Genomic DNA, 26,281 nt, shown 5'->3' on the forward strand with positions numbered 1-26,281 from the left:
TGATGCCGGCGTGCTCCTGAGATGGCAAGAAACTGCACTCAGTGTTTGTGTAACCACTTATCTTTGCAACTACACCTGCAGATGAGGCAGAGCCAAGGTTGATCAATGTAGCATAAAAAAGGAGTATATAGAGAGGAGGGTGCCCCCATAATAAAGAGCAAAAGGGTCAATGGTCTCGGTAGGGCAAGTGCCATACTTACTGGCAGAAGCACACTCTTACCCGCCTGGGGACAGGAGGATGTGTGGGCGCTTGTCCCCTCCCCGTTTTGTAGAGGTTTAATGTGCAGTCGTGAGAAATCTAGTGAAGATGTATGCAAATCAGACTGGAAGTGCAATGGGGGCGTGTCACTGCATTGGAAGAAGCACTACAAGTGCATAGACACGCCCTTGTGCACTTCCAGCCTACTCTGTACGTCTTCCATGCTCGATTTCTCATGACTAACATTTGATTTCTACAAAAAGAAAAAAAAAAAAAAAAAAAAGGTTTTCATTTTTTAAAGGACAAAAAGCTCCTATACGCCATATCACTACTTCCATATGAAAAACTTGCCGACATGGTCGCTTTAAGAACTTGAGCCAACAAGGCACCAAGGACGTCTAACAAGTCTCAGAACCCCCTTATAAGTCCAAGCACACCGGCTTCTGTTATTTGTCCTGCCATGAAGTTACACGTCAGGATGTAAATGAGAACGCGGCCATATACTGACTCAATACATCACCATTACCATCTACTGTAAAGCAGGAGCGGCAGATCAGACATGACAAGAATAGCATGTATTGTTGGGAGGTGACGGAAGGCTCTGGTTGGCGGGAACATAAACATGTCATCATTGTATTATACCACATTTCTGTCACTGGATGACGGGACGTGCCAAGACTGGAAATCCTGACGCTTGTTCCCTGCAGAGGCCCCAAAGGGGAGCCCAACCAGGACCCTGCTATTCACCATGGTGGGAGAAAGGAGAAATTGGGCCTTGTTCAGACATTTTTCATTTATTATTTCATGATTTCCTCAGTGTTTATCAGAACCAGGGCGCATGTACACGTCCGTGTGAGAGGGTGCTGCCTGATGCTTATCAGACCCACCGAACATCACATCAGATTAGGATTTGCGACCCTCCAAGCCTCATTCCCGTATCACAGATGTGTGAATGGACCTGAGGCACGATACAAGTCTATGGGTGCCATTTCCCACAGATATCGCAGCATGTCCTAGTTTGGTGTAAGGTCAAACAAGTGCATGGAAATAACAGGACCCTCCGGCACCTCCCACCATTTTAGGGGAACACGCGCCACTACATGCAGATACAGTCACATCAGTAATTTGGGGACGTGACTGGTCCATAAGGTTCAGTGCTCATCTGGATGTATCTCAAGGCCTCACATACATGTACTATCATTGTTCTTTACTGACAGAACAAGGACCCATTATAGCCTATGGTCTGATCACCGAGTGTCCGCAATATAATCATGTCCACCTCTGATCGAAGTCACCGAGACAAGTCATTGGGTCCGTGAAAATCACAGTCAGCACATATTACCATCCGTGTACTCAGCAGTTTTTAGCATTATAATGCATAGGAAGCTCCAGAAATCACCAATGGTAAAAACGGATACAGTGATGATTTCCATCAGTTGTGGAAGGGTGCCGTAGTTCCCACCCATAGGGAGACAGTGTATGGGAGAGGAGGCATCTGCCATGTGTTTGGAATCACTCGCCCATACGACTGCGGGGGGGCATTTCAGAAGCGAAAATAAAGACAAGTAAAAGGGATTTACCAGTTTTATAAAACCCCTGTCTCTGGGCGGCAGTTTTCCCCCCTTACCTGGGTCAAGTACAGCGTCTCTGCTGCTGACCCTGGTGTCTGTTATCGTCAGCAGCGCTGATGTCACATCAATAGCGCTGCAGCTAATCAGGGTGCTTCAGTGGCACATTCAGTCAATTGAGGCAGAGCCGCTGAAGCACTGTCGGTGACTTCACAGCTGCAGACAATAATAGACGCCGGGGGCAAGGGCGAAGGAGAGTCAGTGATGGACCTGGGGAGGGTGAGTAAGGCCGTAAACCACAGCTGAGGGAAAGAGGTTTTCTCCCCAACATCGGAAAAACGTTTTAATAAAGCCAGAGAACTCTTTTACCCTTGGAATTCCAATACTTCCCCATATATAATTACTTGTACTTTTCCAGGAAACATTCTCCTTTCAAGAAGAATATGGAGCTGGCTGCAAGGCAACATTAAAAAAGCCAGCTCAATAATCAATTCACATTGTGATCCAAAAATATATCTGCAATGTGCACAATCGGTAATTATGAGATAATCTTGCTTCTTCCCCTACTGCGAGAGGCACAGCAATGAAGCAGGAGTGAGAATGTATGAATTGTGCTTTTTTTTCCCCTTGCATTTCTAATTTTACATAAAAGAGTCAAAAAATGTCTTTGAACGGCAGTGAAATGCGCTCGGTTATAGATGCAAATCAGAAAGTTGATTGGAATGCGGTAAATAATGAGCAGAGAGAGAAAGCAAGTCAATCATCAGATACAAAGAGGACTGACGCTACCTGGGGCCACCATCTGTCTGAGAACTAGAAGTTCCAGCTGTCCGTGTATGCCTCGAGATCAGGAAAAACAGGAGGAATACTAAAGGGGACAAAAGAAAAAAAGCTCTGGTGTGCATGTTTGGTAAAACAAAAAATCTCCATCACACCAGTCACCAGTTTTGTCCCGATACAACCTACGTCCACCACCTTTAAGCCCCATGTGACAGTATTCTATAATGCTGCACCTATGACTCCAATTCACCCTGCAAGGCAATAAACAGACCTATACTTCCCTATCGGGCAGCCAGGTCCAATGGGTGTCACTGGACATGGTGAGATGCCTTTTCTCTTCTTGCGATGCCGTCCTTCTGTACTTCATGTCCGTCGTCATGCACACTGTGCTCCTTTTCGCGCTTCTGCACAGGTGCACCTCTGTGCCCTACTGAGGGCAGAGCAAACTACTGCAGTTCACATGCGTCGGGGAAGATCAGAAGAGCTTTATGTTCTTCTTGCTCAGCACTGGTTTCCATTTTGGAACTCAGACATGCAGGCCATTATTGCCCAGTCCCTTTCTTATGGTGGAGTCATGAACACTGACCTGCGGCCTGCGGTTCCTTGGATGTTGTTGTGGGATCTTCTGTGACCTCTTGGATGAGTTGTCAATGCACTTTTGGGGTAATTTTGGTGGGCCGACCTCTTCTGGGGATGTTTATTACTGTTCCATGTTTTTGCCATTTGTTAACTTTGTTTCTCATTTGTTCCAGAATTTCGTTGGATCGCGGCATGATGATCTAGATTTTGAGGATCTTTGGTCTACTTCACTTTTTCAGGCAGGTGCTATTTAAGTGATTTCTTCAATGAGAACAGGTGTGGCAGTAAACACGCCTTGGTGTGAGTAGGGAATTTGAACTCATCTTCCCACAGATGTGATAAACCACAATTAATTTAGGTTTTAAGAGGGGGGAGGGACCATACTCAAATAGGGGCACCGAAGGTTTGGATTTCTTTTTCCCTTAATAAAACCCTTCATGGGGGGGGGGGGGTTGTGGCAGTGGTAGAGTAGGGGCCCTTCCTGACGCCGGCGGCGTCAGAAGTGCGTAGATGCTACGTGGACCGGTGTTGGCGGAGAGCAGGGTGAATCAATGCTGGGCTGAGAGCCCAATCTGAGCTCTTGCCGCCTCCAGTGGCCCACGGCCAGAAAAATGGCTGCCGGGAAAGCAATGATGTACTCTGCTTTGCTCACCGCCGACACCGGGCCCGCAATATCACACCGCTGGGATATCCCCCTCCCTCCCATCCAGGGCCAGCAGCATTGCCCACTTCTGCCGTCGCCGCCAGCTTTCTGAGGAAGGGTCCATGCCTCCTGTGACTCCGCTCCATAGCCACTAGGCCCCCCAGGTAAGATATCTTAAATTCAGACTATAAGACAGACCCCTATCTTACAAAAAAAAAAAATTATATTTTCCTCTCCAAATTTTGGGGTGCGTCTTATGGTCAAGTGCGTCTTGTAGTCCGAAAAATATGGTAAATTTATTTGGTGATCTGAAACATTTAAGTTTGAGAAACATGCAAAAGAATAGGAAATCAGGAAGGGGGCAAACATTGTTTCACACAACTGTATAACCCCATAATCTGTTCCATATCCTTGACAGTTTCCACCAAACCAAAAAGTGATTATGTCATGACCACCCCTAACTTAAGAGCGAAGGCCACCGATATGAGTCACGGTGACTGGAGGTTAAAATGTCATCACTTCCCCATCAACTTGAGTCATGGTGGTGGCATCAACATGTGGTGGGGATGTTTTTAGGCTGCAGGGACAGGGAAAATGGTCTGAGCTGAGGGGAAGATGGACGGTGCGAAAGTCTTAGTTACTCACCGGTTAACGGTATTTTTCGGAGTCCATGACAGCACCACCTGAGAGAGGGGCTCCGCCCTTTAGGAACAGGAAACCTATGAGTCACGGTGACTGGAGGTTAAAATGTCATCACTTCCCCATCAACTTGAGTCATGGTGGTGGCATCAACATGTGGTGGGGATGTTTTTAGGCTGCAGGGACAGGGAAAATGGTCTGAGCTGAGGGGAAGATGGACGGTGCGAAAGTCTTAGTTACTCACCGGTTAACGGTATTTTTCGGAGTCCATGACAGCACCACCTGAGAGAGGGGCTCCGCCCTTTAGGAACAGGAAACCTACAGATACAAAAAGGGTGGCACCTCTCCCACGCATCAGTTGGATTACAGAGCACAAGAGGACTTCCAAGGTTAATGCATGATTTATGTACAGTATTCTTTACAATTATAACTTATCACCAGTGAGCATATACAAGAAAAAAGACGTGCACACCCCAATTAAACTAAAGGGAGGGAATATACGGGTGCTGTCATGGACTCCGAAAAATACCGTTAACCGGTGAGTAACTAAGACTTTATTCGGTCGTCCATGACAGCACCACCTGAGAGATTTACAGAGAGTAATATCAGCTTTAGGGAGGGACTACAGCCTGCAGCACCCTTATACCAAAAGAGAGGTCTGTGGAAGCACCCAAGTCTAGCCTATAATGACTATAAAAGGTGCTCGGAGAGGACCAAGTAGCCGCCTTACATATCTGGTCGATGGAGACTTCTGATCTTTCGGCCCATGAGGTTGCCATTGCCCTGGTGGAATGCGCCCTCAGCTTTCCGGGTGGCGACCTGCCCTTTGATGTGTATGCTATTGCAATCGCCTCTCTAATCCATCTGGCTAGTGTATTTTTTGATGCTCTACAACCTTTTCTGGGGCCTTGATGAGAGATAAATAGGGCATTATCTTTCTTCCAGGGATCGGTGACTGACAGATATTCTATGAGGCCTCTCCTGACATCCAGGGTGTGTAGTTTCCTTTCCTTCTCGTTAGTTGGATTAGGGAGGAAGGATGGCAGAACTATCTCCTGTGTCCTATGGAAACTAGAAACTACCTTTGGCAAGTACGCTGGATCAGGTCTAAGTATTACCCTATCCTCTTTAAACTGTAAATAAGGAGGACACCTAGATAAAGCCTGAATATCGCTTATTCTGCGAGCTGATGTTAGAGCTACCAGGAAGGCTACCTTGAGGGACAGGTTTTTTAGGGAAGCCGACGAGATAGGTTCGAATGGAGTCTCTGTCATAGCAGTGAGGACTAGGTTCAAGTCCCACGGCATAAACCTATCCTTCATTATTGGCCTGGATCTACCTGCTGCCTTAATGAATCTGCTTATCCAATAATTACCAGCAATGTTACAGCTAAACAGAGCCCCCAAGGCTGACACTTGTACTTTAAGGGTACTGGTAGAGAGTCCCATGTCTAGACCTTTTTGTAGGAACTCTAATATCTGCATTATAGGTGCTGAATCCCCAGCGATTACTTCTGAGTTTTGAAGGAATTTTTTCCAAATCCTAACGTAAATTTTTATGGTAATGATTTTCCTACTTTTAAGTAGGGTGTTAATTAGGTCTGCGGAGAAACCCTTCTCTTCTAATAATGACCGTTCAAACTCCACGCCGTCAGATGAAGGCCAGCCACCTGAGGATGGAAGACTGGGCCCTGGGACAGGAGATCCGGGATGTCCGGCAGAACCCAAGGATCGGACACCGACATGGTCCTGAGGCATGAGAACCATGCTCTCCTGGGCCAAAACGGAGCGATAACTATCACCCTTGCTCTGTCTTTCCTGATTTTCCTCATCACTAGGGGTAGAAGAGATAGGGGAGGGAAGGCGTAGGCTAGTTTGAAGTCCCAGTTTATCAGGAAGGCATCTACCGCCAGAGGATTTTCTCTGGGATTCAGGGAGCAGAATTGTTTCAATTGCGTGTTGTCTCTGGTGGCGAATAGGTCTACCTCTGGATATCCCCACTTTTGAACAATCAGATTGAATATGGAGGTGTTTAAAGACCATTCCCCTTGCTTTAGCTGATTGCGGCTTAAAAAGTCTGCCGTGATGTTGTCTTTTCCTTTTATATGCAATGCTGTTAAAGATAGGAAGTATTGTTCTGCTAGATGGAACAACCGCTCTGCTACAAACATCAGGGGTCTGGAACGAGTCCCGCCTTGGTGATTGATGTATGCCACGGTGACCTGATTGTCGGAGAACACTCGCACGTGATGGCCCTGTAGGTACACAAGGAGCTTTTTAGCCGCCTGTTCTACTGCCGTCAATTCTTTTAGGTTAGATGACATTCCTAACTGATGATGTTGCCATTGGTCCTGGACTAAAATTTCACCCATATGAGCTCCCCAACCGTAAGGACTAGCATCCGTGGTGACTATGCGGGTTACGTTATACTCCCAGGGCACCCCTTTTGATAAGTTATCCTTGTCTAACCACCACTCTAGGGACTCCCTTGTGTTACGGGATAAGGTTAGCTGACCCTCCAAGTAACCTCCAAGGACTTTTTGATGTAATAAGACCTCGCTCTGTAGTTTCCTTGCATGAAACTGGGCCCACTGGACTGCCGGGATACAGGCCGAAAGAGAGCCTAGAAGGGACATGGCTTTTCTGAGGGACATGGTGGGGTTATTGGAGGCGTTCAGGATCTGATAATGGAGGCGAACAAGCTTGTCCGGAGGCAGACGGCATTCCTGTTTTTCAGAATCCAGGGTTAGGCCCAAAAATTGTTGGACTTTCATTGGTTGCAACCGGGACTTTTTGACGTTCAGCAACCATCCTAACCGTTCTAGGGCAGACATTGCCTTTTGTAGCTGTTGTAAACAATGGTTCGCCGTTTTACCTACAATAAGAAAATCGTCCAGGTAGGGGGATCACCAGAATGTTCGATTCACGTAGATGGGCCATGACCTCCGCTATCACCTTAGTAAACACTCGGGGAGCGACTGCCACTCCAAAAGGGAGGGCCGCATATTGGAAATGTCGAATTGACCCATCCAACTGAACCGCCACTCTGAGGAACCGCTGATGGCCTGCATGGATGGGTATATGGTAGCATGCGTCTTTTAAATCTAACACCACCATGAAGCAGTTTTGGAACAGCAATTTTATTGCAGATTTAATCGTTTCCATCTTAAAGGGACGTATGACCAAAAACTTGTTGAGGGCCTTAAGGTTAATTATTGTCCTAAAGGAGCTGTCCGGTTTGCGGACCAGGAACAGAGGGGAGTAGAATCCCTTCCCCCATTCTTCCTCTGGAACCTCTATCAGGACTTTCTTAGCGCACAGGTTATGAACCTCGGCTTCCAGGGCAGCTTGTTCTGCTGCAGACGACCTGAGTGGGGTGATTTTAAATTGATCAAGGGGAACCCTAGAAAACTCTAGTCGTAGTCCCACAGCTATTATCCCCAATATCCAGCTGCTATTGGAGATCAGAGACCAGGATGGGTAGAAGGCAGCTAGTCTCCCTCCTACTGGGGCAACTAGTCATTGGGGTGGCTTTTTCGTATCCCGAGCTGGACCTTCCTGGCGCCCTCCCCCAAACATGAATCCTGTACCTTTCCTTTTTTTATCATCCCATCTGCCCTGATCTCTGGACGGCCTTCTCCGGAAAAACCCTTTCCTGGCAAAGGGACGTCTGTAAGAGGGGTTCGGGAGACTGGGAAATTTCTTTTTGTCATCTCCAGCTTTCTCCAACAATTCGTCCAAGACGGGGCCGAATAGGTACTCCCCCTCGCAGGGAATGGAACAGAGACGGGACCGGGCTTGAATATCTCCTGGCCAGCATTTTAACCAGAGCGCTCTTCGCGCTGCATTAGACAGACCTGCGGCTTTAGCCGCCATTCTTGCAGAGTCTGCAGAAGCATCGGCTAAAAACGCCGCGGCATTCTGAATGATGGGCAAATTTTTCCGAATAGATGATCTTGAAGTTCCATCTCTTAGTTCGGAATCTAGCTGATCTAGCCAGACCATCATAGATCTGGCTGTACAGGTGGCAGCTACCGCTGGTCTTAACGCGCCTGCTGACATCTCCCATGTCCCTTTAAGGAAAGAATCCGCTTTTTTATCTAACGGATCTTTCAGGGAGGCCATATCGTCAAATGGTATGGCGGATTTTTTAGATGCTTTGGCTACTGCTGCATCTAGTTTTGGGGCTTTATCCCATCTGTTTACTACCGGGTTATCGAAGGGGTATCTCCGCTTAAAGGCTGGTGGCATGGAGCCCCTTTTCTCCGGTCTCTTCCATTCTCTATCAATTAGGCTCTGAACCTTTTCGTTCAATGGAAAAGCTTAACGTTTTTTGGGGTCCAACCCCCCGAACATTATGTCCTGTGCTGAGAGTTCCCGTTTTTTGTCCGCTACCCCCATGGTGGACCGTATAGCTTTCACTAATTTGTCCATCTGGTCTAAGGGGAAGCAGAACTGGCTAGAGTCTTCATCCGAGGAAGACGACGAGGAGGCCGAGGAGTCCGAGGAATTGTCACCCTTCCCAGGGGCGACTGAGGCCTCCGAGCCTGAACCACTAGCCTCTCTTCTCCTAGAAGGTTCTCTTTGAGGTAAAGCTTTCATTTCTGCCCTGATCATGTCTCTCAGGTTTGAAGTGAAGTCAGGTGTCTCTTCCGCTACCTGCATAAACGGGGGAGAGTATAAGGGCCTGACAATCTACCCCTGGACTCCCTGTCCTTAATAACTCCTACCGTCTGCCGTATGCATGGCTGGCATAACTTTTTAGGGTGGCCATCTGGTAGGGGGGAACTACAGAGGGCACATTCCCTGTGTTTCTGTTTTCCCGTAACCTTCTTCCCCTGAAAAAAAACATAAGGGAACACTGCATCAGGGTACATTCACGGAGATCTCTTACCCATGCAGATGAGGCAGGTACCGGATCACGGAGGGAGGCAGGGGGGGTCCTTTCTGGAGGAACTTTCGCGGCTCTGGTCGCTAGTTCGTCTCTGTTTCTTCTGCTGGCCACTCGCCTGTTTCTGCGGGTGCTCCTGCGTCTCGTCCTGCTGGACTAAGGGGGCTTCCGACGTATCCATTGCTGGGGCCTTCAGAAGCACCCCAGCGGCGTCCCCATCTGCCTTATATGGCCTCCTGTCCGGGTCAGCAGGCATCCTGCCATAGCACCACCCACCCGGCTCTTGCGTTCCCTCCCCCATGCTCCGGCCCCCCTTGCCTTCGCCGGGTCGCCGCGCGACCCCCGGACCGGCATGCACCCGCGGCGCGCGCCGGAGGCCGCCGGCACCCGACTTCCGGTATCGGCGCTATCGCTCCGCCCCTTCCGCCGCATCACTTCCGCCGCTCACAGAGCCCTGCGGGAGCGCGCGCGAAGGAGCCGCGCAGCCCTGCCCGGAGTGCCAGCACCCCCCGCGCCCGCCGCCATGAGCCCGGCCAGGGGACAGCACCGACCTGGAGGACCGGGCCTGGGGAAACGCACCGGGGCATACATACCAGGTGCTGGCTTTGGAGACGGCATCCACCGGACCCCTGCTCCACCTGCCTCGTCCACTGCCGTGGTGACCTACCCGGCCCCACCGTGGCGCTTCCAGGGTCCCCGCACTGACCGAGGTAGGAGACCCCCTCGCTACCTGGGTCGGTCAGCCGGCCTGGGTATTCAATGATGATTCCATGACGGACGATCTGTAGAGAGTCCTGTCCTCTAGGAACAGGAAACCAACTGATGCGTGGGAGAGGTGCCACCCTTTTTGTATCTGTAGGTTTCCTGTTCCTAAAGGGAGGATCCCCTCTCTCAGGTGGTGCTGTCATGGACGACCGAATAAATACAGGGATATTCGCGAGCAAAACCTGTTTCAGTCTGTCAGTGATTTCAAGAACAAAACCGTTGGCACAACCCTGAAAATTGTAGGTGGTGCCCAAGTAGGATCCCAATCCGTGAACTAAATATATATAAACTTGGCACACACCAAAGGTTTCTGATGCAGAAAGGTGATTTTTAATTATACAACAGTACATACATACACAGACGTTTCGGTCTAGGACCTTCATCAATGTACGATATAGTGCACTTGGGATTCGCGGTGGATACTGCGTCCACACTCCACAAACCACTACGCAGTGGGACGGCTTCATGTGCCTCCTCACAGGATTGGTCTATCTCACAAAGCCCAGTCACTAAGAATCTCACAGTACAATATATCGTACATTGATGAAGGTCCTAGACCGAAACGTCTGTGTATGTATGTACTGTTGTATAATTAAAAATCACCTTTCTGCATCAGAAACCTTTGGTGTGTGCCAAGTTTATATATATTTATGTCAGTGATTTCAGACTGGGACAGAAGTTCACCTTCCAACAAGAAAGTGACCCAAAGTATACTGCTAAAGCAACAGTAGAGTGGTTTAATGGGAAATGTGTAAATGTTTTGGGTGGCCTCAAAGCACAGACTCTAATCCAATTGAGAATCTGTGGTCAGACTTGAAGATTGCTGTCCACCAGAGGAAACCATCCAACTTCAAGGAGCTGGAGCAGTTTGAGGAATGGGCATAAATCCCAGTGGAAAGCTCATAGAGACTTATCCAAAGGGACTTGTAGCTGTAATTTCTGCAAAAAGAGGCTCTACAAAGCACTGACTTTAGGCGGGTGAATAGTTATAAACACTGACATTTTCAGTTATTTTATCTCATTGGTTGTTTGCTTGACAATAAGAAAACCAAATGTTCACAGTTGTTGGGATGTTCTTTACATGAACTGATGCAAACCCTCAAAAAGAAAAACCATATCATACATATTCGCCATCCCATAGTCGAGTGCCCATATACCCATCACACATCCTTCATCTCATGGGTATATGGGCATGGGACTATGAGATGAAAGATGTGTGATGGGTATATGGGCACTCGACTATGGGATGGCGAATATGTATGATGGGTATATGGGCATGGGACTATGGGATGGAGGATATGTATGATGGGCATATGGGCACGGGCCTATGGGATGGAGGATATGTATGATGGGTATATCATACTAATTATATATATATATATATATATATATATATATATATATATATATATATATATATATATACACACACACATACACACACATATATACACATATACACACACATACTAGCTGAAGAGCTGAAGAGAAAAGAAAGACAAACATTAATCTTTGAAAGATTTTAAAATAAAAAATCTAGAAAACTAGCTGAAGAGCCCGGCGCTGCCCGGGCATAGTAACTAACTGTGGTTAGTTATAGCAAGTTATAATTATCCTCCATCCCATAGTCCCGTGCCCATATACCCATCATACATATCCTCCATTCCATAGTCCCATGCCCATATACCCATCATACATATCCACCATCCCATAGGCCAGTGCCCATATACCCATCATACATATCCGCCATCCTATAGTCCCGTGCCCATATACCCATCATATATAGCCTCTATCCCATTGGCCCGTGCCCATATATCCATCATACATATCCTCCATCCCATAGGCCCGTGCCCATATACCCATCATACATATCCGCCATCCCATAGGCCCGTGCCCATATACCCATCATACATATCCGCCATCCCATAGTCCCGTGCCCATATACCCATCATATATATCCTCCATCCCATATGCCCGTGCCCATATATCCATCATACATATCCTCCATCCCATAGGCCCGTGCCCATATACCCATCATACATATCCTCCATCCCATAGTCGAGTGCCCATATACCCACACATCCTCCATCCCATAGACCCATGCCCATATACCCATTATACATATTCGCTATCCCATAGTCGAGTGCCCATATACCCACACATCCTTCATCTCATAGTCCCATGCCCATATACCCATCATACATATCCTCCATCCCATAGTCCCGTGCCCATATACCCATCATACATATCCGCCATCCCATAGTCCCGTGCCCATATACCCATCACACATCCTCCATCCCATAGTCAACCATTATGACATCATAATGAGCGGCGGGGCTTGCAACCTATGATGATATCAGAGTCGCCATGGCAACCATTGTGACATCATAATGAGGGGCGGGGCTTAATACACACACTTTTTCCCATTATGTAGATAGGGGCAAAATTGTTTGGTGAATTGGAACGCGCAGGCTTAAAATTTCGCCTCACAACATAGCTTAGGACGCTCTCGGGGTCCAGACGTGTGACTGTGCCAAATTTTGTGGCTGTAGATGCGACGGTGCGGATGCCAATCCCGGGCATACACACACACACACATTGAGAGAGAGATAGAGATATTATATATATATATATATATATATATATATATATATATATATATATTCTCTTGTAAATGTGGCTACAGTACATACAAGCTTTTACCATTGCCAGTCTCTTAAGGATGAAGGGCAGACTTGACCTGTTGGGAGGATACCTAGATGTAGATTTTGGCTTGGTAGGATTTTGGGCTTATGAAGAGTACTCTCAGTAGGGTGATGGCGACCCGCTTTTCAGAAAACCCCATCCTCCAGGGGAGAGTACACCTGCTTTATGGTGGATGTGTTGTGCAGCAGCAAGGCCACCCGAAACCTTCAAACTAATATTGGTGAGATTGGCCAACAGTCTAATGATGCCGATTTTCTCCCAACAGGTGATGTCGGGGAAGAGATTACAAGAGCGGCTCCTTTTACATTCTCTGAGAAATAAGCCGCTGCCAGAGGAATCTGACAGTGACTATTTCATAAAGGACACATGAGCGCTCAGCCTAGCCGAGTGTTCCTGTGTATGGGGGAACTCGGGAGAGGCAACTACTGTTCAGTAGACAATAATAACTTGTGAAAGGGGGTGAGGAGGGTGTGCTATAAAAAGGTTCTCAGTCTTTTAAATCTAATGGATCGCTAATGGATCATCAGGATAAGTCATCACCACTAAATCAGTGGGGATCTAACTATCGGCACCCCATTAAAAAATATAGCTTCAAACAGTTGATGGGGAACCAGTGGGATGCTGGTCAGACCCACAATGATCTAAGATTAACTTTTTTAAAGGCTTCCTAACTTCTTTAACCATTTCATAACTCAACAGAAGTCTAATTCACTGGCAGGAACTGGGGAGCAACTCGCAAAACTCACTCAGGCTTACAATTTTTGGCTCTGTGTACAGGACGATGAACTGTAGATGTTAATAGCTGGAAGCAATAACGCAGTGTACAGGAGGAACCTTTTACCAAAGTGGTGAGAACGTGAAGTCTTCCTCCCAGTAAGAATACTGTAGTACGAAGACATCATTAAAGTGTCATATCCACAATAAATCAGACTGATTCCAGATCTGGAGGTCTCTTCATCTTTGCTGCTGTGTTCTGCATGTACAACAGTTGGGAGGAGATTAGAACATGAAGGCGTCAGATGAAGCACTTGACATGTCTAGACTGTGGTCTCCATCCAGGCTTCAGTGCAATTAAGAGCACTAATATAGTCTAGACCGCGCTCAAGTGCTTGCTTTCTTCTCTGACATCTGGCACATAATAATAAGGTGTGCTGCTCTACGCCAAATTCTACCTGACGGCTCGATTGATGGAACTGCTGGATACAAATATCTCAGCAGGGTATATATTTAAGTAAAAAAAAGGAGAAAGAAAAACGTAGATGTCATCGGGAGTCTGGCAGGGAATCATGAACCTAGTCTACGAGTACGTTCACACGTTCTGTAAATGCTGTGGATTTTTCATCTGGCTTTGAGTTTGGGAAGCCCACAGCACATTACCATAGCAGCAACATGGATGACACATTAAGAAATAAATATCTGTGCAAATGTCTTGGCACAAATCGAGGCAAATATGGAAAACAAGCAGATTTTCACGCAAAATCCGAAAGGATTTTGTCTGACCCAATTAAGTGTTCAAACTAAGTACCGCACTTTATAGGGGACATCGCCCTAACAAAACTTAACCCTTTAAGTGGTCTACTCTGTTGCCGAAAAGAATTCCGGATTCAAATATGCTAATTAGGAGCTCGGCGCACCCTTGGCATGGCCGTGTAAGCTCAGGGGACCTGCCCACCTATTTGTAACACCTGCATCTCTGCCCCCCTGTTTCTTGATCGACAGCGATGACTCCTGGAAAGGTCACACATACGAGTGGGGCGGTGACCTGAACCAATTGGCCACGCCAGGCAACGCATTTAAGGCGATGGGTGAAGTTAGCACCTACATCTGCAGCAGCATAAATTGACACGCTATGGATATCAAACCGGTACTTGCAGTCAATATACATTACCAATAAAATTTTGAACTATGTGTATGAGACTTCTTAAGGTAAGTGGCCCCAAACTCTATTAAGCTGTAGATGTAGGGATAATCTGCAGATTGATAGTATCACCAAGGGGTCCGGCCTCCTTGATAGGGAGAAATGGTGCTGTCCATCACTATAAGCCCGCCAGCACCATGACAGCTCACTCTGCAGCACATCTGTGCACAGCAAGATGTCAATGAAAGCTTCGGTGCGGATTTCTAGCCGCTGCTCACAATGGGAGCGATACGTGAAGCAGATCTGTGTACACCACTATGATCGAACGCCGGCGGCTCCCGGGAGGAATATAGCTCATTTTGTCTGGGTTTCCGCGCTTTCAGTACAGCGGCCAGGGAGCATTGTAACGCTATTAACCCTTTATCATTTTGGGACATGTACGCTGCTTTTACTGGAAAACCCAAAATAATTTCCACAAGCGAATATACAGCAAAAAAATCCAATGAGTTCAAACCCATATATCAGGAAAGCACATCATCAAATGAATGGAAGGTAGTAGGCAGACTCCGCTTTCCCAGATCACAGTTCAGGTGCAGATTTCATGGGTATTGTAGCAGACATGCAAATGAGATTTTAATCCTGGCATCAGCAGTCGCGTGTTTTTAGGCAGCATTGCTGGAGGGACGGAGTCTGGTAGCCGACCAGCGTACTTGGATTTGGGCCACTCAACCACTAGTATATATTTATGTTCCAAACATGCCCATATCATATCATCATCTGGCATTTCAGGACTAGGGAGTAGGAGAGCCTATAAGTTACCCCAAAAGGAGTCCAAGACCCCTCCAGCGACTGCACAGATCAAGCTACCAACATACATTGCATATAGCAACCAATCACACCTCAGCTTTCACTTATTATAGTGCACATGAAAAATGAAAGCCGCGCAGTGATTGGTTCATGTCAACCACAACCGATACTCATCGTCTGGTTTGGAATTCTTCATTCTGAACGGCCGATGAACATTTGTAATAATTGAACGCTGGTCAGGCATCTAGGATGATAAGCAACGACGACATCATTCCCCGAAATAAATCCAATATTGGCCGATCAAGCCCCCAAGTCATGTATGGGCATACAGGTCATATTTGTATGCAAAGGAGGCGTTAAGTGCTCTGGGCATAACAGAGCACTTCCTGAGTCTCTTCAGCCCGGGAATGTTTCCCCACCCAGCACCAGCCTCTTCAGCTTGAGTTAAAGCATGATGTAGTAATAATAATAATAATAATAATAATAATAATAATAATAATAATAATAATAATACTACTACTGTCTGTGTGACATCAGCTGCCGGTAAAAGAAATCAGACCATGAACCATCAATCAAGCTGAAGAGGCTGGCTTCAGGTGGGAAAAGCAACCTCAAGGCAGACTCCTTAAGGGGGTTAACCAGTCTAAAAACCACAAGTTTGCAGTCACTCTGAGACTGCAGACGTGTGAATCCTCGCATCACGTGCAATGCATGCGGTGAGGATTCTCTGGTGTCCGCGCCACGAACAGGGGTCATGTGACCGCAATCTGCATACTCCTAGCCACATTCTGACTAGATGGGCGAGACCTCACTCAATGCAAATGTATTGAATGACAGTGAAACAGTCACAGCCTAATGGCTGAAACAGTGGCCACGGGCCGTATGTGCCCTCCCCGCCTGCTGTAACTGCTCTCTACATCCTTGGGACACAGACAGCAGGGAAACATTGGTGGAGGAAGGGATGCCAACCTCTTCTTCCACCAGTAAGCTTGTGAGGCAGTTGGCATGATGACATTTCATTACGTCAGCTGTACACTGCTTTTTAGTATATATGGGATATTTATGTACATGCTGTATACAGGAGGCCATGTGGGGGCTCACCCCGTATACAGGAGGCCATGTGGGGGCTCACCCCGCATACAGGAGGCCATGTGGGGGCTCACCCCGCATACAGGAGGCCATGTGGGGGCTCACCCCGCATACAGGAGGCCATGTGGGGGCTCACCCCGCATACGGGAGGCCATGTGGGGGCTCACCCCGCATACAGGAGGCCATGTGGGGGCTCTCCCCGTATATAGGAAGTTTTGTTTGGCTTATACTGTACATAGTCTCCTCTATACAATATGAGCCCCTATGTGGTGGCTCTTATGGTACATAGGGGGTTGTGTGCAGGGTAATACACTATATAGGCAGATGTCAGTATAGTTATTTCAACTATATTAAGATACAACATTAATATAAAATTATAATTAATATGCTAATACTAATATTAAGCATAATTAATTTCAGCCTATTAGTTGGCCCTTCACAAGAGTCACGCACTCTCATGTGGCCACTTGTGAAAATTAATTGCCCACCCCTGGCTAGACTTTAATAGTGTTTTGTAGTTTAAAGGTACCGTTACACATAGCGATGCTCCAGCGATCCCAACAACTATACGACCTGGTAAGGATCGCTGGTACGTCGCTACTAAGCTGTCTTACAGGCGGCAGATCTACTCAACGACGCAGTAACGATCTGTATAACAACCTCGGCGGTAGTTGGGACCTTGTCACAGCAGCTATTCTGACGACTCACGCCTGCGTCGCTGAGTTCTGTGTCGCCAACAAGGTCGCTCGTCGGCGTCAAACACAAAAATGCATGCTGGCCAGCGGGACACCAGCGATCAAAAAAATGGCCCAGGACTTTCTAGCACGATCAGTGAGATCGCAGCGGGGGCCCGGTCGCCGCTATGTGTCACACGTAGCGAGATCGCTGGCGAGGTCGCTGTTGCGTCACAAAATCTGACGTTTCAGCGATCTTGCTATGTGAGATGGGGCCTTAAGAGTGGACAACTCCTTTGAGTGCTCTGATCATGCCCAGAGCACTTAATCCCCTAATTTGCATATTACAATAAAATACTAACTTCTCAGGAATGCAACCATAGATTGAAGTGTAAAACCTTCAACATCTTTATATTCAAGACCTGACAATATATGCGGTTGGGAAAATGGGTTTAACCTTACTGATAGATTCCCTTTAAAGAAAGGCTAAAGAAGTACTCTCAGAGTATTTATCCTCTTCGCACCCTATACTGCAGTCATCATTATATAGCACTGTGGACTTACAATTGCTCATTTGTTCTATTTCCTGACAGTAACCACATTACAACAGTCTGACCTTTCGTCTTTATATGGCTGATAACAGAGAACAATAGATTGAGTTTAAAGATCAGGCCCAGAAATGCATGCAGGTGTTGGCATGCTGGTGGCCTGTGAAGCCGCTGCCTGCATTGCTTGCTCAGATACAAGAGACTGTGCGCACAGCAGTCATGGTAACAGGTCCCACTCTTTCACAAGTCCCCATGGCAGACAGCTGCAGATATACGTGTGTGCAAAGTCAATGTACAGGAGCTGAAAAGTGGCTTTTATTACAGCCCTGGACTCCGTTTTCTCACAGTGGGAAACTAATGGCGGTTGCTTGCTGTGCCCCCTCCCCGCCACCTGATGAGATGACACTAAAACACAGCGAATAAACAAGAACCCATTTCATTGTTTTAGGGAGATTAGTCATTCACTAAAAGCACTGATCCCCTCTCAGAGCTCGCGCAGACCCCTCATCCTGGGGGAGGCCAGATGCAGGATGACACAGATTAATGCTGCATCACCATAAGCTTCTATAAAGCAGTGTCCATGAGCGTCCTACAAACCGCCATGGAAAACAGGGACACATCTGCCAGTCCTACCCTGACAGACTTACAGCTAAGACCCGGCAGAGCGAGCGTCTCATACACAGGCCGTGCACGCTCTCATTCTGGTAAATCTGGCCTAAATCATAGAGCAAGCCTTTAATCAAGAGAATGCTGCAGGAGACCAATATGGCCTACGCGCATCACTAGCCCATGAAAAGATGGCCTTTCACTAGGGTCAACCTCTGGGACCCTCACTGACCCTGGGCATGAAGGGGCCTCAGTGCTGGCTGAAATGTGACGTAACACCACATCTGCGTCTCCTGCACAATGGCGCCCTGACTATCCAGCACGGCCCCAATGCCAGCCATATCAGGGCTGTGGAGTTGGAGTCGGAGTCGTGGTCGGAGTTAGTTCTGGTAGGAGTCGGAGTCGGTAGAAATGTACCGACTCCAGCTTTAAAAAAAAATGTATTAATATTTCATAATTGAACTTTCATATGAATTTTATAAATGTTACTCAAATATATATGTTCTATCAAACTATGAACAACAGTGATAAGCAGTTCTGCTGGAGATAGAGACATTTCTTACTTCTTGTGTGTCACTGTTCTCCACTGCCCTTATCTAATCTTATACTTGGTTAACCTCATGCTGCCCCAACCCCCCTACTTACAATGTATGAAACTGAAAGTGAAAATGTGTTGCAAATTCTTAGTAGTAAAGCTCCTCCTCTAGACTAGATCATACTAGGTGTGCGTCTTCCAAGCATCTCACAGCTGCCTGCTACTCATAAGAGGAAGACTGTAAGAAGTATTATCCTTTCAACAAACTTTGCATCAGTTAACTGTGAGTACATGAGGAATAATAACAGTATTACTGACCACTATATCAGTTGTACGACCTGGCAATAATTTTGTACAATTGTTTTTAGGAAAAACAATTGTCATTTGGATTGTGAATGCAGAATTAAAAACCTGAGAATGTCAAAGAAGCATCACATTAAATCAGCTGTATTTGAACATTTCACCATCACTCAAGATAGAAAACATTATGTCTGTCAGTGTATGACAAATGATCCAGACGAAAACAAATGCTGTGAAGCCAAGATGAGTGCATATTCAGGCAAAGATAAAAAATGCTCCTACCAGAGCTTCTAGTCTAAAGAGACATTTACAGCGCTTTCATCCAGAAGTACTGAAAGCAGTGCATGAGAAAGACTGCATCCAAACCAATGAACCAGTGCCCAGCTCTTCCAGCCAAACAAAGGAGCAGAGAACTTTGCAGCCATCAGTTGCAAGATATTTTGTCAGTGACAAAGTTACTGTGACAATGACAGTAGATACATTTAAAAAACAGATCATAGAGCTTGTTGTAAAGGATAGTGTGCCTATTTCATTATTTTCACGACCAGCTTTTATGTGTCTGAATGGGGAAATGGCCCGCAAGCTTGGTGTTTCTCTGGAGAGAGAGAGTATTAGAAAATTAGTAATCGAAGAAGCTTTTAAACAAAAGGAAGAACTTAAAAAAACTCTCAAGGGACGCTTTCTGTTTCTTAAAATGGATGCCTGTACACGTCACAGAGTGAACTATTTTGCCATCAATGTCCGATTTGTTTGTGACAAAAATGAAATAGTTACCAAGACATTGGCAGTAAAAGACACCAAAGCTCATCACACCATTGAGTTTCTCCAGGTCTTGGTGGAAAAGGTTCTGCAAGACTATGAACTTAAAAAAGAGCAAGTTCTTTCTGTCGTAACTGACAATGCTTCAAATATGATAAGTACTATTAAGCTAATGAATGAGAGTAATGATGGTGACCAGCAGCTAGAAGAACATTCTGGGTCCACAGACACAGAAATGTTTGAAATAGAGGAACACAGTATTGTAACTGAGGAGCAAACTGAAGTTGCTTCAGATGAACAGCAACATGATAGTTTAGATGATCTTGTTGAAACTGTGTCAATATGTTCTTTCATTCATCACATGCGTTGTGTTGTGAATACGCTACAGCTGGCTATAAGAGACAGTCTGCAAGAAGGACATGCTGCTGCACTGATTGGCAAGGTGAGAAAATTGGCTACTGTTGCCAGAACCCCTAAAGCTGACTCAATTTTGAAGAGACGTGCTGGAAAAGGGGCAATTATTGATCAAGCCACACGATGGGGCAGTACTTACTTAATGATTCAGCGCTTGGTTGAACTGAAAACCTTTCTTGTAGACATGGCTAACCCTCAACTGACGCTAAATGAAAGTCAGTGGAATCAGGTGACTGAGCTGGAAAAATTGCTAGAGCACCCATTTACAGTGACTAAAAAATTACAAGCAGAGGACTTAACTCCAGGTATTTTCTTAAAGGAGTGGAAGAACCTGATGTTTCGCCTGTCCCAAAGAGGAGGGTTAATTGCAAGTGGCATTGCTACATCAATGAAACGGAGAGAGGAGCTACTATTACAAAATAACATTCTTTTGGCAGCTGTTTATGTAGACCCAATGCATCGGATTCTTCTAGATGATCAACAGCTAAGTAACGGAAAAGAAGCTCTGTTTGAAATAGCAGTAAGGATGAAAGGGTTGCAGAACAGTCAGGAGGAACAAGAAGAATTTGGTCGTCCTGCCACATCGTCACCCTCATCATCAACTGATGAAGAATTTAATTTCGAAAAATATTTGGATCACAAGGACCGTGCAAAGCGTTCCCGCATAGAAGCGTCATCCCCATCAAGGAACACAGCCAGTACATTTCAGCAGAATTTTTCATGTGCACTAAAAGAAATTGAGAAATTTGACCGTTCATCAAAAATAACAGTGCAACAAGCGATTCCTCTGTATCCTGACATTGTCAGAGATGTTGCCCGAGTGGTTACTGCTTTGCCACAAACACAAGTTAGTGTAGAGAGGTTGTTATCTGCTCTCAAAATAATTAGATCAGATTTGAGGGCATCCATGAAGGAGGATCTGACAGAGGCAATACTTTTTCTGAGGACAAATTTATAGATTTCTTCTTATTAACTGCATAAAAGTGTTTATTGCATATTTACTTACAGTTTAGAAAAGTTATTTGCTATATTCTAATTGTATTCTAATAAATGTAGTTTTTGCTCTAAGTGGTCTGATTACTTATATGATGGTGAGAAAACTGAATAAGCACGATGTTTAATATTTTACAACAGTAAATTTCTTGTTATGAATTGGCCATTTATGAAGGAGTCGGAGTCGGAGCCGGAGCCTGATAAAATCCAGGAGTCGGAGTCGCAACTGTGGCTTACCGACTCCACAGCCCTGAGCCATATGCCACAATCTTATGGGATAGGATGGGAAAAGCACTCTGTGGGGCTATCTGCTAGGCAGAACTTCTCCTCAGAATCGGTGACTGGTGGGGATCCAACCACTGAGACCTCCACATATCACATTTATCTCCATCACAATGGCAGTGAACACAAGGGACCGCCGCTCAACTCATTCCCTATGGGGCCACTGGAGCGCCGTACCCAGCTTTCTCCAGAAAACCAAAATAAGCAAGGTGGGAATACAATGCCATCATGTGAACGAGGCCTTAGAGGAATTCACTGAGCAGAAACGAAAGAATGTAGACATAATCCAGTAACTTAGCAATGAATTCCACCTCGTGAGTCTTCATCCTGTCACGTACCTCCCGCGGCAGAAATCTGCTCCAGGAACCTGACAACTACTAGAAAGCACATATCACAAAAAAACAGCAGCATGCCCACAGCCAGACAACGTCCCAATGAGCCGACAGACGTGTGGCAGACCCCAGAAAGAAAAGATTGTTATATCTGTAGCTACAATCCAAGACCAAATGTCACATATGCTCGTCAAAAATCTGTACACCACCGTCACCTCGACAAAACCTCCCGAAACCTTTCCAGGCCACAAGACAGAAATAGCAGACATGTCACACAGTGCTGTAACATGAGGGGTTAAGAGCGCACAGGAAGTCCTGGGCCACAAACAAAACCTTACAGAGGATGAGCGGAAGAAGCTGTAGTACAAGGGTTTCTCTGCAGAGTCTGGCCAGGATGATACAAGTATGGCGGGCACAGAGAGGAAATTACATCACCTAAAAGGGGCTGTGGACGAACAAAGCACATTTTAATCAATAGATCTTGGAATAATAATATTTTTGACAATTAGATGTGTTTAAATAAAATGTTCCTGTGCTGAGATAATCTTATAAATGTGCCCCTGCTGTGTACTGTGTAATGCTCGTGTCTGACCGTACAGGGACATGGTCCCGTCGAGGGGAGGAAACAAAAGAGTATACAGACATTACAGCATGGGATCACAGCTGATTCTTTCTGTGAGGTAACACATTTCTCTGTCTGTTTCTAAGCAATGATACTCTCTCTTCCTCCCTCCCCAGGAGCTGTGGTATGATCAGAGCATGTCCCTGTACGGCCATTACACAGTACACAGCAGGGGCACATTTATAAGATTATCTCAGCACAGGAACATTTTATATAAACACATCTAATTGTGGAAATTATTATTATGCCAAGATCTATTGATTAAAATAAGCTTTGTTCGTGTGAAAACCCCTTTGAAAGAAGACCTGTCACAAGGTGAAAAGTAGCCAGTTTTTGCTCTTAATTAAATTCCCACTGGTCCCGAGTATTTTTTTTTTTTTTTTTTCGTTCTTTTATTTTAAACTCGCCATACAGTTCCAGATATATGGGTCTTTCTATTTAGTGCTACTTTTTATGGTCTTTACCAAGAGAACATGTCTTACCAAGAGCAGCTTAGAGACAACTCTTCAGAGAATACAGTGAGCAACTCTTCCTTGCCATAATTAAAAAGGCCCATACCTGGAACTAGATGGTGGATTAAAAAGAAAGCCAGATCCTCTTTAGGTATGACCATATAATAAACTCACAGAGCCAATAGATCATACAAGTGATTAATGTAATCTGGTAGTAAACATTAAGGCTGTGTGCCCACGATGCGATTTTTAAGCGTTGCCGCGGCGTTTTTAAACGCACGATTCTGCCGAGGAAACGCTTAAAAAAATGCATCCAATGGATTTGTAATAGAAAACGCACATGTTGTGCCAATGGTGCGTTTTTTACCGCTGCGGAAACGCTTAGCGGTAAAAAACGCAGCATGTTCATTAATTTTGCGGAATCGCGGGCGATTCCGCATACCATCCATTATATGGGCAAAAACGCATGCAAAAACGCTTGACAATCGCGTCAAAAACGCGTGTCAAAAATCGCATGCGGTTTCCATTTCAAGGGCATGCGTTTCTGCTCAGGAATAAATCGCGTGAAAAACGCGATGTGGGCACATAGCCTCACAGTTTTGCTTATATGGATCAGTGGTAACATGAAAAAGAACACCTACCTATAAAGAGAACATGAGGTTTTTAATCAAACGCCACCATGCTCCGAAACCTCTAATCAGTTCTGCTGATTACTACGCCGGGCATAACTCACACAATAACCTTCGAGCATCTCCTGCACCATATGCCAACGACTGCCAAGCGAACCATCCTGGGCTCCTGCTAAGCCAGCCCCTCTGATTATATCCTGGGCCATACACAGACAAGCATGGAAGCAAAGATGATCATTTGTGGTCTACCCGGCTGCGGGGCAAAGTAATGATGAGCGAACGTGCTTGGATAAGGTGTCATCAGAGCAAGCTAACCAACAGGCAATCCCTGCATGTGTTGTGGCTGTTGAACAACCGCGAGACACGCGGCCGCTGGGACTCGACCATAGTATTGAGCGTGCCAAAGACACTCGGTTAGCACCCGAGTATGCCAGATAACACCTCATCTGAGCACGTTTGCTCATCACTAGTAAAAAAGTCGATTTATTGCAGTTATTAAGGAAACGACACCGGTGAAGACTTCCATATGCAATATGTATGGATACCAAGTAAACCATTGCTGATGTCGTGTGTCTTTACTATCGTCATCCCATGCAAGAAAATACAAGTAAAACACACCACCTTTACCAAAAATTCACTATCCCACTGCAGTATTGCGTTTAGGGACTATTGCAACTCATGGTGCTTGAGGCCATCATAGCGCCCCTACCCATGGGTAAGAAGAGGTCAGCCCATCCGCAATAAGACCGCATCTATGGGGTCCTGGGGGGGCACATGGCTGCGCAGAAAAAATGCTCCACTAAGACAAACATAGTGAATAAACCACCTGAAGGGATCATTCCCAATTCACAGTAACTGCTGCCATAATATTTGACATTTATCTGAAAATTGGCAAAGCCAAAACGTCACAATGACTGCATGTAAATGGGAAGCCAGTCATCCGCGAGGCCGGGCGGCCTGGTCTCTGCTGTCATGAAAAAGGCACGAATATTAATAATGCCACTCTTACCCATAGTCCCTCTTCCCAGAGTCCCAAGACACGCAGCCCCAACGCGCGTTTCGCGTTGGCTTCCTTGGGGGGACAGCATTATTAATATTCGTGACTTTTTCCTGTAATTTACTTAGATATTGTTTACCTCGAGTGGCTTGTTTTTAGCCATCAGGCCAATCTATTTAAAACCTTTAACACTGGTCTATTTATGACCTGGATGTGCAATTACTAGTTTGATATAGCATATATTTCTTGGCCATATGCAATGGGTGTTTTTCTTGCACCTTTATTGGTAACTACGATTGATTTATAGTATTTGCCGCTCTCCCACCTCTTTACATATATCTTTAGTACCAGACCCGGTGTGACATACTATTTTGCTTACCCTTTCCCTCGTCTTATGTATTTAATCATGTTTAGGATATTGTATTACATTTTCTAATAAAGTATTGTACTTTTACATATACCGTATGGGATCTACACCTTGTCTCTTTTTGGTATCATAGTATTTATGGGTGTCCCGATTGTTAGATTTGGTCCTGTTTGGTTCTAGTGCATTTGACTCTGAGAATCAGTAATATGTCTACATAATGGAGTCTGCTCTAATTTGTTTCTGGTCTCTGCTGTCAGTCTGCACTAAACGTTAGTCAAAAAACAAAGTCACGGCCATAGAAGAGCGCCGACTGTATTGTGCTCGCAGCCTCCAGGAAAGTACTAATTATAATCACTGGTGGGAGCGATGCTGGAACGAAGAGAAGACTCCGGCTATTAGTGGAAAGGAGCTTCATTCACAAGCTTCTATGCTGACAACTACGCGACCTGTAGGGCTTCTGTACCAGGTTTCAAGCAGTCCTTTACTGTGGGTCTTTCAATGAGGGCATGGAGGCAGATTTTGGCTGACAAATTCTCTTCTAAAAGTTGCATAAAAAAGCCTTTTGGGGAGCATTTTGGCACGGTTTTATACTTCAGATGATTCAGTAGTAACATTTTGGGCATTTTCAAGCAGAAAAGTCTCAACTATACATGTCACTTCTATTCACAAGCGGTTATTGCTCATATAGCATCATACCCCTGCCTGAAGAAGCATCTCCGAAGACCTGCAGGCTATAATTACAGCTAAAGGGTCATTTGTACCATTGCAATTATTTACCGTAGTATCTAAAAGAAAGAATGAACCAAATGTGCAAATAGGTGTAGGCATTTTTGCAGCTTTTTTTCATGCAAATTTCTACTGTGTTTCACAGTACCAGCCAAATCTATGACGTTTCAGAAATCTCATGCAAACACCTTGATTTTTTTTTTCCTGTTTTGATAAAAGAGCTGCGTTTTTGTAAAATGCAGCAGGTCACTTTCAGTGCTTTTGCAGCATGCAAAAAAAAACAAAAAACAAAAACGCAGGTATCAGATTTTCATGCGTTTTTGGTCCCAAAACCTGATGAAGTTGAATTAGGTAATTTTTTATGCACTAAATGTATCCTGAATAAAAACGCAGTAAAAATTAAGCAAAACCTGCCCTTTGTAAGCAGCTTAAACTTGGCATAAAAAAAAACCACAACACAACAACGTGTGAATACAGCCTAAACTGGGATCTACATCCCATTATTCTTTCTCCACCCACGTC

At 45.6% G+C, this 26,281-nt stretch overlaps 1 protein-coding gene across 8 annotated transcripts in view; it reads right to left on the reverse strand.

The window, feature by feature from the left end:
* The window catches only part of FRYL (FRY like transcription coactivator), a 387,434-nt gene that overhangs the window by 349,284 nt on the left and 11,869 nt on the right, over positions 1 to 26,281 (reverse strand). For 3 of the 8 annotated variants that reach the window (XM_073583499.1, XM_073583504.1, XM_073583503.1), the window contains exon 2: positions 2,557 to 2,635. The exons of the other annotated variants lie outside the window; for them this stretch is intronic. The gene's annotated coding sequence lies outside the window, so the exon portion shown is untranslated. The remainder of the gene's footprint in view (positions 1 to 2,556; positions 2,636 to 26,281) is intronic. 8 annotated transcript variants of the gene reach the window in all.

The sequence above is a fragment of the Dendrobates tinctorius genome, unplaced genomic scaffold (assembly GCF_039654945.1).
Source record: "Dendrobates tinctorius isolate UK_male_01 unplaced genomic scaffold, ASM3965494v1 ptg000079l, whole genome shotgun sequence".
Classification (NCBI taxonomy): domain Eukaryota; kingdom Metazoa; phylum Chordata; class Amphibia; order Anura; family Dendrobatidae; genus Dendrobates; species Dendrobates tinctorius.